Below are 14464 nucleotides of genomic sequence, written 5' to 3'. Positions count from 1 at the left end.
GAACGCTAATGTAATCTCTGGGTTATAATGATGAAGCTTTTTGTCAGTAAGCTTGTAGGACTGAATTCTGTCCTTTTGTAATGAGACATCAGCATCATTATTACTGAGAAAGACTTGGCAAGGTTTTTTTAATGGCAAAAAAATGCAGCCTCAAAAGTAGATAATAGCTAAGGAGACCACAAAGTCGCAGAGTGTGGAGGAAGTAAACCTAAAGAGGAGAAAAGCTACACTGAAACTGAAGAGTAGGCAATGACACTCCTAGCCCATTAGGTAGGTAGGTATCCAGTACAAAGCATACCTCCTTGAAGAGTGCTGCAGGAGATATATTGAAACAAATTACTGTGTCCTTTTGATCTTTTTAGAGAGAAGGATGCCTTCCTCTCCCAATTTTTTTATTTTACTTTGAAACAATTTAATTTGCTGTTTTAGCTCCCAAATACTGACACAGCCCTAATCTCGACTGAGGTATTCATGCCAACCTCCATTTTGTGTTATTTGGGAAAAATGAATACCCACGAAAGCATGTATATTCCATGAATACTCCTCTGCTGTGGTGTTTTTGCTATCTAGATTTTCAGGATAATGGTTTTGTGGTGAAAGTCTGACATGAAAGTCTTCTGTAATGTTGTCACTACTGACATAAGAAACTGAATTTTTCTACAAATGTGACTTTCTATGGCAGGCATATAGCATTGGCAGAAATAGAGGTGTCAGGTAATAGGGGCAGACTCTGAATATGATTGAGCTAATCAAATCAAGGTCTTGTAGTTCTAAACAGGCATTTATTTCGACCTATTGGCAAGGAAGAGCATACTGTGCGCTTAATAATATTAATGATATTTCCTTATATGCTGCACTGATCACTAGAGTACAAAAGCACAAAGATAAAATGAATATAATGGCATGTTAATAAAAAAATGCACTTCTTGCTACTAGATTTCCTCACAGAACATACAACTGTCAGCACTCTCTGAGGGACACCTAAACGTGAGCCAGGAGGCCAGGTTTCCCCTCTGACTTCCGTGATGGAGAAGCTCTGACTTTCAGAAACAAACTGTTCAATCCTTGAATGAGGATGAGCCTTTCTTTTTAAATGCCTATACAGCTAATTATGACAGCTTACATGCCTATACAGCTAATTAAGTTAAGTGGGAGATTTAGGAAACTGAGCACTATTGAAAATCCTACAGTTAATCCTCACAGTGATTTTCACAACTATAAACTGAGAGTAGTGATTGCACTTTCTCTGTGCAACGCTGTAGGATTTGCTGATGAGTCTGCCTTTAAAATGAGAAGATATTTGGAAAGTCTTTCGTGCTGACCAGTTTAGAAATACTTAAAATCTTTTGGGAAGTTAATTGTCATATTGATAATTCTCGTGAACTGCTATAGATCCCTTGATGCTGCATTTATAATTAGGTTTCCTCACATAATTTTTTATAATTAAAATGATTGCCAACTACTGCAGTGCCATCAGTTAAAACTACCTGGTTCGCACTATACTAGGTTTTCAGGGCTAATTTACATGATGTTCACACAGGGAAATTTATTACCCATGCAGTCATAATATGACAACATTTCTGGCAGATTTCATTTGTGCCAGCTAAAAATATTTGGAGCAGCAGCTACTCCAGTGTAAGAGGCATTTGCAATATCGTAATTCTTTGTAGATGTGACTTGAGAAAAGCTGATGACAAACTTTCTTTTAACTTACTTACTGTAATGAATCTATGTGTAAAGTTTAAATAGTTGAACATTAGACAATAATTGTCCACTTTCTCTTGCGTTTTTGTTTTTCTTGTTTTGTTCCATTCCAGGTTTTTTATCTGAATACTGTTTTTCTTCTCCACAACACAAATATGTTTCAGTTGATAAAAACTTGTATTTTTTGGTCTGATAGTGAATCTGAAGATGAAAAAATTCTATATATCTTTTACTTAATAAAACTATGGAGAAAAATAGCTCAACAAGAGCAATAGGGAAAAAGTGACAAATACCATCTTGAGGCACAAATTCTAATCACACTGAATGTTATTGAATTATTGAATTTTTTTAGGCTATATTTGTTATTATTCCAAAATTCTATCAGTGACGGGCATTACTTTCTGATTTTGTTGAATTCATTTTAAAATCACTGGTGATGGAAGCTTTATCTTCTTGTATTTTTTATGAAGATTGTCACATTTTAGATTGTAAATAAAATAACAGAATTTCAGTTTAGTTAAAGTGGATAAAAGTCATATGCCAGTAACAATATCAATACAATCATTACATTCTGCAAGTAAGTCCTTATTTGAATATAAGGTGGAGGTGATATGCAGGCAATCTAGAAGATTCCTTGACTGCATTGCTAACAATTTCCTAATGAAAATGCTCCATAGGATAAACAGAATTAATTGTTGGTCTGACCTACTGCTTACAAAAGGGAAGAACTGGTGGCAAATGTGTTGATAAACAGCAGTTAGGGTCAGAGTGGCCATGAGTTGGTTCAGTTCAGGATTCAAAGGAAATCCGGGAAGACAGTCAGCAGGTTAAGACTGTAGACTTCGTAGGAGCAGACTTTAGCTTTTTTGGAAATTTGCTAAGCAAAATCTCTTGGACCGCTGCCACAGAAGCATAGGGTCCAGGAAAGATGGATGATTTCTAAAGAAAATGTATTGAGAAGTCAGGAATGAATCATCCTGTTGAACAGGAAGATGGGGAATTCAGCAGAAGGCCTTCTTGACTAAGCAAAGAGCTTCTGGATGAATGAAACTAAAAGACATAAGCAAGTGTTACTTGGGTGCTTAATGTCAAAATCAGAAACCTGATTGGCTGGAGCTAAGACTTACAAATGTCCTAAAGTATTCTTCAAATAAGTGATTGTACAGGTATGCCAGCTGCAAAAGGAAAGGGAAAATTTGGATCCACAGAGGAATGGGAGAGACAATCTAATGAAAAATAACATGGAAGAGTCTGAAGTTCTCAACACCTTCTTTCTTCTTTTCCTTAATCTTCACATGCAATGCCTGTATGCTCCAAGCATTTAAAAGTCAGGAAGATAATTGGAATAGTCAACATAGATTTACCAAAAGTAAATCACGAGAAGCTTGACCAACCTGATTGCCTTTCATAATGAAATGACTAGCTGTGTGGATGAGGGGAGAACAGTGGCTGCAATACCCTGGCCAGTGCTGCTGTTCCATATTAGCACAGAGGCTGCTTCGTGCGGAAATGTCTCTTTGCTGGGCTAAAACAGCCCTGTCTCCAAAAGCATACTGGCCCTACAGAGGTGCACCAGTGTGCTGCTGAAGGTACATGGCAACACCTGTTCACTGCTAACTGCCCTAGGCACTGGATGCAATGGTGTTTCAGGTCATTTTATTCCTCTTCGGTGGGTAAAGCAGGTGGATCTGTAACATGCGCTGCAGGACACAACGAGCACTCTGCAAAACTCCTCCAGCAGCCTCTCATATAAACGTGAGGAAATTTTGGATAAACATGTACAACTATTTCATAACTGGGAAAAGGTAACTTTTGGATTCCTCCTGGATACCCTTTTGGTTATCTCCTAGGTTTGATGCTGCTACCTTCCTCATTAGTCTGTCCCTAGCATGGCTACAGCTTGCTGCAGTGTTTTTCTTCTAGTATATACGTATGTGTTTGGAGGAAAGCCCTCTTGCATACAATAGCAGACATTGGTAAGGCTTTTGCACAATCTCCCACAGTGCTCTCATTTAAAAGCTGAGAAGAATAGGCTGAAAGAAGAGACTGCGTTGGGAACTGACTGCACCATTAGGCTCTAAGGGTAATGATCATCACTTGACATCTGTCAGGTGGCCAGCAATGAGAAGAGTACCTCGGGATATCTTGGCTGTCAGTTGAATATCTTCATCGATGACGTAGATCATGACACAGAATGCACCCTCAGCAAATTTGTGGGTGACTCTAAATTAAGGAGTGGTTAACATGATGAATGGCAGAGCTTTAAGACTAAGCCAAGAGAAATCTCATGAAGTTCAACTAGAAGTCTGAAAGTTCTACTCCCAGGGTGAACAGCCCCATGCATGAGTACAAACTTTGAAACAAACATCTGAATAGCAGCTTCATTGGGAAGGCCTGGAGGTTACAGCAGATGCCAAACTGAATACAAACCCAGCAGCACACTTTCTTTACCAGTCACGTAAACTGCATACAGGACTACAAGAAGCATGGCCAGCAGATAAAGGACAATTATGATCTGGAGCAATGTTACCAATTCCCACCCTTCTTCCAGTTCAAGAGGGATGTGGAAAAACAGGGGAGGGTCCAGCAGAGTGCTGCTAGGATGCTCAGAGTACTACATCACATGGAGGTTACAGAGCTGTTGAGGGAGCCGGGTCTTGTTTAGTGTTGGGAAGAAGAGACTAAGGGGCAATCTGAGAGCACTCTAAAACTACTCAGCTGCAAACATGATGAAACCAAATTCTTCCCAGTAGTGCCAAATGAGATAAAAAGAGCCAGTAGCCACAAACAGAAATTCCGGAAGTTCTGATTGGAATTTAAGAGGGGAAAAAATGTCAGCAGGAGGGTAGGATAGCACAGGCGCAGGTTGTTCAGAAGGGTTATGAAATCTCCATCCTTTGACATTTTTAAGATTTGGCTAGATAAAATCATGGCTGGTGTGACTTAATGTGACAATAATCCTGCTTCAGGCAGTAGGTTGGACTAGATAACCTTCAGAGATCCCTTCCAACCAACTTTTCTATGATATTAGGAAGAAAAAAATGATCTGTTTGTGTTGGTGTTTTTGTGGAATATTCATTACTAATAGAGCTGAGAGAGAAGTCACTATTTACTCTTTAGCACATCAGGCTTCTTTTTTACAGAAAAACTGAAATTATGGTTTAAAAATTCTGTAGTTTCTAGATATTTATTCTTTCTAGCTTTCTTGAACAACATATGCAAAAAATCCATAAATATAAACTGCCATGTTGAATTTTTACTCCCTTTCTAACTTCGGAAAATAGTACTGTCAAACTGTTGTGCTTCAGCTGATAAAAAATTCACTTTAACATTTAACTCTAGCTAGATATTAAAGAGTCATGGAAGAAAAAGCTGTCTGAGTTATCTGTGTTGCTGTGAAAAGCATGTTTGATTTCTTCTGTATACATCTTGCAAATAACATTTTCTGGAGGAGGAAGTGCTGGGGATTGGAGGAAAAAAGAACCATTTCGTTGAAGTCTAAGGGGATTTTTTTCCTGTATTGAATGTAGCATTCCTCAACTGTTTCTTAGTTACTTACATAAACTGCCTGGCTGGACTGAGAAGAGTATTTTGCAGAAACACCTTTAAAGTTGTATTGATTATAGATTTGATTGTTCATGGCTAAAACATTAAGTTATAAAGCATGTTATAAAACTATCAGTAACAGTGTTCTCATAACATGTTTGGCTTTTGATCAGTCCAAAAGTAGCAAAAAGAACTTCAGATTTTAGTAATGAGTCTTGAAAACTGCTCCTTTGGGATTTTTAATGAGTTGATTTAGATCATCTATTGAAAAAATGCTCTGCATGTTGTAAAAGGGTATATATTCCTGAAAGGAGCAAGCTGCACTTCCAGTAAGTTTTTGTGAAGGAACGGAATTGAAATTTATATTTCCTAGATGAAAAAGATCAATGAGTACTGTAGAGAGGGTTTTCAAATGGTGAATTTTACACCATGTTTTTTACCCAATGTTACTGTACCAATGATGAATAAAAGATAAGTAGAAGTATGCTGATGCAGTTATATGAATGTGGCAGGTAATTATGAGCTCTCAAGCATCATATCACTTTGTCTAACCTAAGCTTAAAGGGGATGAACTATATATTGGAATATGGGGAAGCTGAGAATGCCTCTTATTTATTCTTCCCATTAAATCACTTGTAACTTTGGCAGACTTAATTGTTCAAGCTAATATTTTCATGCTCATATTTTGCCTCAGGCTGGATTTGTTTATCTGGGATAGCAAAGGTTTCGTATTTTATTTTGTTTCTGAAATTAATGTAAATTATAGCTATTATTTTAAAAGTAATTTTAATTATTCACTTTTATTATCAAACTAAATAGCATTTATTTTAAACTATATTAGCTCAGTCATTTAAGGAGTGAATTTAGAGAGAATTATGTGACTTAACTCATGTTAAAAATCATGACAATCTTTCATTTTAAATACTGTAATATCTCCATACCTGCCATCAGTGTGTTGAAATCTAGGAGCAGTGAACTTGAATCCACATAATATTTCTACTTCCTTTGTGAAAATCTATCCAAAGGCCAACAAATATAAATCTTTGGAAAAACTACAATTCAGATATCCTCCAAAATGTATTTATCGTTCTTTACAGTAAAACTCTTTTAAGATTCTGTGCTTGTGATATAGCCTATCAAAGCTCCTTACAACTTCATAACAGTGACTGGATTGTTTAAAAAAGCCAGCATGACTGAGCACAGCATTATATGGCCAAAGCCAATTTTTCCCTGTACTTATTTCTTCCAGCTCTTTCTGACATTGAAACGCAATGTGGAGTGATTCTGTTCTGTGCTCTGAATGCCTAGTTCTGTTAGATTTGAACACTGAAGAGACTGGAAGAATAGAGGAAGTATATTTGGCAAGGAATTATGGTGAGACTGGCTGTGAAAATGAGTGAGAACTTGTCACTGGTTGTGTGAGAATGGAACTCACAAGAAGGGAAGGCTGGTATTTATTGGGCAAGAAAACTTGAATTTAGAAGTGGAATGTAGGGCAAGGGAGAAAAGAAGTATAAAAGAGATGAAGAATCATGAAGAAACAGTGAAGAAAAATAGCGGGGAGAGGAGCAGCAATAGATATCAGGGATGCTGAACTCAGTGCCCCCTCAGACAATGAAACCTGAGGTTCGATATAATCGATAGTTGTGCAAAAAGACCAGACCAAGGCAAAAAAATAAAGAGCAGGTAGGAGACGGAGCTGATAAGATGCTGACAGAATCAGGCTAAGGCCATTCCTGCCCAGGGGAATAGAGAGGAACCCCAGGATTTCTGGGGTTTGCATGACATGCACCTGATCCCTGCTGGCAGCCTGTTGTTGTTGTTGATCTGCACTGCTTGTCCATCCAGAGGATGACAACCTACTGCTGCTACTGGTTACTCCACATCAGTTCACGTGGTACCTGTCTGATGCTGTAGCTCTTAAGTTTGTAACTCTGCTGATGATTATGTTGATTTCAGTATATTGTTACATAATGGAATTTCTTTCTTCGTTTACTCTTTTTTCAATCTCGGCAATTATACTAAAAAAAAATCCCAAAACACTAATCAAGTTACACATTAAATGTTCAATTTAAAAAAAGAAAAAATAGTTTGCCTGTACAACTTTAATTTGTATCCTTGGTGATATGCAATGTTACAGTAATTAGTTATGCTGTCATCTAATAATGTCTACTTGTAGAACTGTCATCAGCTTTTCAGAAAAAAAAGTCACAGTTTTATTTCTTAGCTCTGTGTTATTATTTGTTCCCTTCAATGAAGCATGAATTTGCTAAATAACAATTATTTTACATTTCTGGTATTAGGTACACAAACATTGTCTTAAGGTAGTTCTTAAGCTTTACAAATTTTAAGTAGTTGCCTATCGTAAGATTCCATTTCCCTTCACTAAATTATTTTAGCTATTGTTTTAACTTGAATTATTCTCCCAAGTTAAAGCAAAAATTTAGTTTGTGTCAAGTCACCAAACTGTTATGTTCTGAGTAATCTATACGTAGTTGATCCCACTGATTAGGGATTCCCAAGTAATAGGCATTTGACTACTTAATACATTCAGTGGAAACTACTTAATGCTCATCACTTTTAACAAAGTTCAAATGTGGAAATCCACCTAAAGGCTTGTATGAAGAGTTTTGAAATGAGGTGATAAGATTGTTAGTCAAATGCGCACTAAAAGGATAAGTAATGTTTAATAAAGCGCACAGGAAAAAATAATCCTAGCTACATATTATATGTGTTCATGGACATAAGCTCTTAAAATAGCTATAATCACTCAGGAGAGACACCTTAGAGTAATTTTTCTGTGAAAATGTCAGCTCAGTACTCCAGAGCAGTCAAAAGGGTAATTAGAAAGTAATTAGGATCTGATAGGAAAGGAAAAAGAGTACAAAACGTAATGATATTTTTCTGTATGAATTGATGATGCAGCTAGGTTGTGAATACTGCATGAGACAGCTGGGAAAAGCTACAGGAACGGGTAGCAGAGCTGATCAGGCTGTGGCCCGGTTTCCAGGTGGAGCTAAATAACCAGTAATTACAGTTTAGAAAAGAGATAACAGAGATAAGCCTAGCAGAGATCTACAAAAGTACATGTGTCATGGAGAACTGAACAGGCAACAACTACTTACACTTTCTGATAACTCAGAGGGAGGAGGTATTCAGTACAGTACCAAGTTTAAAATACAAAAAGATAAAAGCTTTTGAAATATTGTTATATGTTACCAATGTGTTACCAAGTAACAGGCTTGCAGTACACAAAGGTAGAGGTTATCGATATATCACATCAATCTGTGGGACTCTGCCAGAGGGTGTTGTGATGCCTAGGAGTATAAAATGTTCAAATAGGGATGAGGGTAAGCACACAAATTCATGGTGGAGAGGCCCACTAAACCCAGTTTGCTTTGATTTCATTTCTGTTTTGTGTGAACACTAACTTGCTAATTGCCACAACTTGAACAGAGAGGGATCACTCTTTACTGGCCCTGTTGTCTAAATGTCACTGTTGGAGAGCAGATGCTGCTGTAGATGGGCCTTCGGTCTGAGAGTCGCAGTGTTCTTATGTGAAACATCCTTTTTTTCCTCTACTGCAACAGAGAATCAATACTGATTTTTTTTTTTTTTCAAACTAAGCAGTCATTTTGTTTCCTAATGCTTTATTTTGTCAGATTGCAAATAGCATCTATGACTGCGAGTTTAAGTATAGACTATTAAAAGTCCCTAAGGAATCTCAACATTTAAAATAGCTTTGTTAACAGGAATGAGGCATCTTCTCTATTCATTACAATACTAATATATTGCTGTGATCTTAAGTGTATGTTTTGCAATTATAGTAAACTTTAAGGCTCATGAAAATAGGTGTTAATAATGGAAAAGCTGACAAATCATTGATTACTGGAAGATCTCCAGAAAGAACTAGGACAATACACTTCTGGTATTTTCTTCCATCTCTCCATACTACTTCTCTGTCTTTTTTTTTGTAGTTGAAACGAACATGTGATACGAGTGATTGGATCTTATTTGAATTCCCAGTACATAACCTGAGAAATAAAATTAACTTGCAATTTTAAATAGATCTATTGGTCAGTAAGGTTTATGGTTCCTCTAGCAGGTCATAAGAATAAGAAACTAAAATAAATCAATAGATACATACATACATACATACATACATACATACATACATACATATATACAAATCATTGCTTATTAGAACTGGAAGCGTTCATTTTTATTATATTGCCACTTACTTTTTTTTTAATAGTGACGTACTTTTAAAGAAAGTTCCTTTCACACTTGCTAACAATATTATGTTAGCAATGCTAATGTCCTAGTCTTCTGTAGTGAACTTGGATAAAATTAAAGATTGCTACAAGTTGGAAACTTGTAGCTTTGTGAGCTTTATTTTATCTAAGATTGGTTTTAGCAGTTCTGGCTACAGCCCCACAGACTCAATATATTGTGAGAGCTTAGCTGGTTTCCTTCCATATCATAAAAGGTTTTAAAATCTAAAAAATGAAACTGTTAATATTTAATGTGCTATGTGTTGGCAACTGAACACTACCAAACAGGATTCTGCAACAAAAAAAGTAAAAATTAAATTCAAAAAAAAATTAAAAGGATCCTTCATTATAATGAGAATAGAACAGTTTTAGTAATGCCATTTTCTCTTAAGTTCCATTGTGAAATAAAGCCAGCCTTAAAAAATAACACAGTTATGGTCTAAAAACATGGAAGAATAAAGAATCCAAATAACTAGGAATTTTTACATTCCTTACACAATCTATTGTGAAGTAATTCAAATAAATAAAACCATATTTGGATCAATCTTCCACCTCCCACTGTTACTATTAACTTTTCCACCAGTTAGTTATTATACCTTTCTGTAGAAATCTTGCCTCATTGCAGTTGGGGGTATATTGATTAACAATTCTAACTTTCATTTTTTTTGTCTAGAAAAGTCATCTGAATATCTACTGTTCATACTACCAGTTAGAATTGAATTATCTACTGTAGCATGCTCAAGCAAAGCTGTGCTATTTTCTATTGCCTTTCCTCTGCTCTTGTATGCCTGATTCTCGTGCTAACTTAATTATTCTTGTCCATCTAGACCTGGTAGCTGCTGCTTTCGTTTATCATAGAGCATAGTTTTAGCTTAAACAGAACAATGTATATTTTGTCCCAATTTAAAAACAGCTTGAGAGGCAGATCTGCTAAATAAGATGTTACAGCAGCAGTTAGTTATTTTTCAGAATAGACTCACATTTGAGAATTTCGTAGTCTTTCTGCTGTGCAGGGTTTGCACTGATGGCTCCTGCCAGTTAAACAGCTGGACTATCAGATGCATCACTATAATAACCATTACAATTGGAAGAATGTACTTACAAAGCAATGGGGAGACATTTTGCCACTCGGGATGCCCCTTTGCCCAGCATGTTTTTCACCCTCTTCTTCATATTCAAGAATGTGTTTTGTGGTGGTTCTGACAGAACGAGGCAGAAACCACCTCTCATGATTTTCCTTGCTACTACAGCACAAAACAGGTAAAGAAGTGGCTAATTCTAGTTAAGGGCTCTCTACATTCACTAATTTATATTTAATATGTAGAATATGAAGCAGATAAGTTTCAGTTGTTGAACAGTCTAATATAATATGAAGTAACTGTCATTCTGAACGTTTCAAGGAAATATGTGTACATCAGTGCTGCAGACATTAGTGTCAGTTAGCAAACCATTCTTCATGTAATTCATTGAATAATATTGATATAGACTTTTTAATAAGACAATTATTGAAGACAGCTGACAAAATAAAAAGATTGAAAAAATATTGTAAAAGGCGTAGTAAAGAATTGTTTGCTTATTGAGTTTGAGCATTTAAAACTAGAAAGAGCCATAAGATCATCTTGCTGACCTTTTTCGTATTGTACGTCATTATATTTCACCTCATTTCCCCATATGAATCTCAATAACTTTTATTCAATTTTGTGTATATATAGATGTAAAAATTATCAAAGAAGTATATGGTAATATTCACCTTATTTGACATTTTAAGGAGGTTTTCTACATAAGTATGATAAAAAATAAGGTAATTGAGAAAATGTCTCCCTTAAGATACAGTTTTTTTTGTTTTTCCTCATATTAAAATTTATAAAAATTGCTTTGTATTTATTTTAATCCTCTGAAGCTGTACCTGCTGTCTCTGAAAGTGATTCAATTTCAACAATTACTGTAAATCAATCCTTAAAGAAAATATATCCATCTCTTACATTTTTGTTATAGCATGCTAAATGAGCTGCTGCTTGTTTTTAAATTTATTTGAAGAGTTAATGCATCATAAAATAAGGCTTCAGTGTGTCTTTTCAGTCTGGCTCTCAACAGTTTGCAAAAATATTTGAGCCGACCTTGGCTGTATTTTTCAGAATGGCACTTTGGAAACTGTTTCTAAATAGCAATCTTATATGTTCTCTTTATCCCATCCTATGATAGAGGACAACCGGTCGCTTTCATAGCACTGGAGAAGAGGGAATGGAGACAGGATTTACCAGATGGACTGATCCCATTAGATTAAAATTCTTTCTTCTTTTTCCAGGGAGGAGAAATGTAAATGATAAGACAAGATGCTGTGTTAGAAGAATCATTCAAAAAACTAGATGATCTTCTTAATTATCTTCTGTTATTTAGAATTTTTTTTCTTCTCAAGTAGCCAGTTACTATTGTAGCTGAGCACTATATGGCCATGGAGGAGGAGAGAAGGCAGGAGGATATTTGAAGATGAGTCTGTTGCAACAAGTGGTTCATATTACTTTTAAGGACTACTGGTTTACATGAAGCGCACTTTGTTTGACCAGAGCAGTGATTCCCTGAGTACATTTTAATTATTCTTTTCCTTCCATTATTTACACTAAAATTAAGTTATTTTTACACTACTTTATATTTACTGAATCAAGAGACAAAATAGGTTTATATTGATCTGTTATTGCTGTATTTATTACATCAATATCTGTTGATGTCACATTTTTATTTTTCAAGTTCTTGCTTTTCTGTGCCAATTCAATGTGCAACTGAGGCCAGCTATGCAGTTGGTAGTATTAGCATTCAGCACAGTGTGAGACTGAGTGATAACAAGGTGTTTAAAGACCCGTTTCAGTCCATGATCTTAATGACCTTATCGTAATGACCTCATCTTAATGACCTGAACAACATCTGACGGTAAATAGGTCATTATGATGATCTCAGTCCAGTTCATAGGACTGAGACCATTCAAGAAGTGCAATCATAATTTGAATTAACTAATGCCCTAAAATGCTATTCAAAGCAAAGAGTCCAAAGATCAAAAGGACAAGAACTTTGAATTCCTTCTCTTGAGCTTTAAGAGCTGTCTCTTCAGCTGGGTTACAGAGGGTATGTTAGCTAGATCACAGTACCACTTGTGTTATACCAATGCGCAAAGGACTCTGTACGTCAGTGCTGTAGGGCTTGTTAAACTATATTCCAATTTTCTGTTATCCTACCATCCAGCAAGACTGAAAGGAATGAAATCTACTAAATATTTTAAAATTTGATGGGCTATACAAGACATTTTGTTTGTATTTAGATATGAATGACTAATTAAATTAAAATATCTAGGTAAATGCTAAACATTTATTTTCCTTCTGCTCTCTGAAGCAGTTTGCAGCTGTCAGTTAACATAGCAGTCACTGCTATCCATCCGTCTCTGTGGGACGATGTGTGTCTCAGAGCAAGGTTGGATGGTCACTGACAGCTCAGTGTAATTTGAGCATTCATAGTATTCATTCAAGGGATAGCAGCAATCTCATGTCATATACACTCAGACAAGATGAGTAACTTGTCTATTGTACCAAGCTGATTGTGAGCTACTTAGTATTTTAAGCAAAAGAAAAATCTGCGGTTTGTATTCATGTTTCTGCACTGGGGCAAAATTCCCTCAAATTTCGTAGTAGGTACACCTTTATAAGGGGTATTTGATATTTATACTTATTTTTTAACATATTACCGAGAAACAAAAGTAATCTTTGAGGGAATATAAGGCAGTATTATGGTCTAAAATAAAATAATGGAGCCTCTTGCTCTTTTGGGGTTTCTGAAATAAGGTTTTCATTAGGCTAATGCCGTGTTGCAGTGATTAAAGACAGTGGTATATACTGGATCTTCTGGCAGAAGCTAGAATATGACAGCAGTTCCTTCTTGGTACCCTTTGAGTAGAAAATTCAGGAAATTATATGAGTCAAATTTTACTCTATCAGTAAGCCCAGAGGTATCTGCTGGGGCTCACGCAATCACTGGAGAAGCTGCATGAGGGGAAATGTAGTGGTACGGTGCATTTTTTTGAAAACCGTTTGCTGTCTGGCTCCTGTGGCTTCCTGGCAGTACTAAAGCTGCTTCCCACCTCCCCACTCCCCAGCAGACACTTTGGGAGGTTCATGGTAAGTATTGCCTCTCCCTGGGGGTTGGCCTGTGGGGAGCTTTCATACCCCAAGCTCAGCAACAGAAGAGAAAAGCTAGATGACTTGTCAGTGTTGTTTTTAGGATCTTGTTTCTGAAACCCAGCTTCACAGGATGCTGGCCTTAATTTGGAGCAGCAGTTCCAGGGCGATTGCAGAAGTCTTGTCAACGGTGTTAGCTACTTGGGATGTGGTCTCTATAATCAGATATTGAACACTGAATCTGAAATGAGAGCAAAGAACTCTTGAAATGAATTACCTTCCAATGAAATTAATTGCTTGCACAGTATTTTACTATATATACAGTGTTCTTATTGGGTATGGCTTACCTTGACCACAGCTTCACTTGCAAAGCCTCACCTCATAGGGTCAGGAGTATGTTGTTTTAAAAAAAATAGTCTATACTTCATCTTTATCTTGAACTAATGAGAACAAAGGCCTGTTTTCAGGTAATAAACCTCATATTTTCTTCTAAGTGTTAACATATTCAATGCTTAAGAAGATCACAGAAAGCTGTGCAGAGGTAACGTTAAGTTAGATTTAAAAAAAAAAAAAGGCAGAGCATTTGAAAAAATTCATCCTTGAACTTCAGAAATAAGATATTGCCTTTCACAGCCATACTTCCTGTAAGTCAGTTTTATGGCACACTTATGTTGTGTATATCCTTTTATACAGTTGCTTGTATGCTGTAATACTGTGTTATCAAATTCTAATATTTCCATTAACAGCACACTTTGCTTGTCAGAAAAGCTCTGCTGAAAA

At 36.2% G+C, this 14464-nt stretch overlaps 1 protein-coding gene across 19 annotated transcripts in view; it reads left to right on the top strand.

The window, feature by feature from the left end:
- Positions 1-14464, top strand: part of DLG2 (discs large MAGUK scaffold protein 2) — a 1033288-nt gene that overhangs the window by 743408 nt on the left and 275416 nt on the right. The gene's annotated exons all lie outside the window — the stretch shown is intronic.

Source organism: Struthio camelus, chromosome 1 (genome assembly GCF_040807025.1).
Source record: "Struthio camelus isolate bStrCam1 chromosome 1, bStrCam1.hap1, whole genome shotgun sequence".
NCBI lineage: Eukaryota > Metazoa > Chordata > Aves > Struthioniformes > Struthionidae > Struthio > Struthio camelus.
Note: the sequence above shows the minus strand (reverse complement) of the source record. Positions and strands in the feature narration are given on the sequence as shown.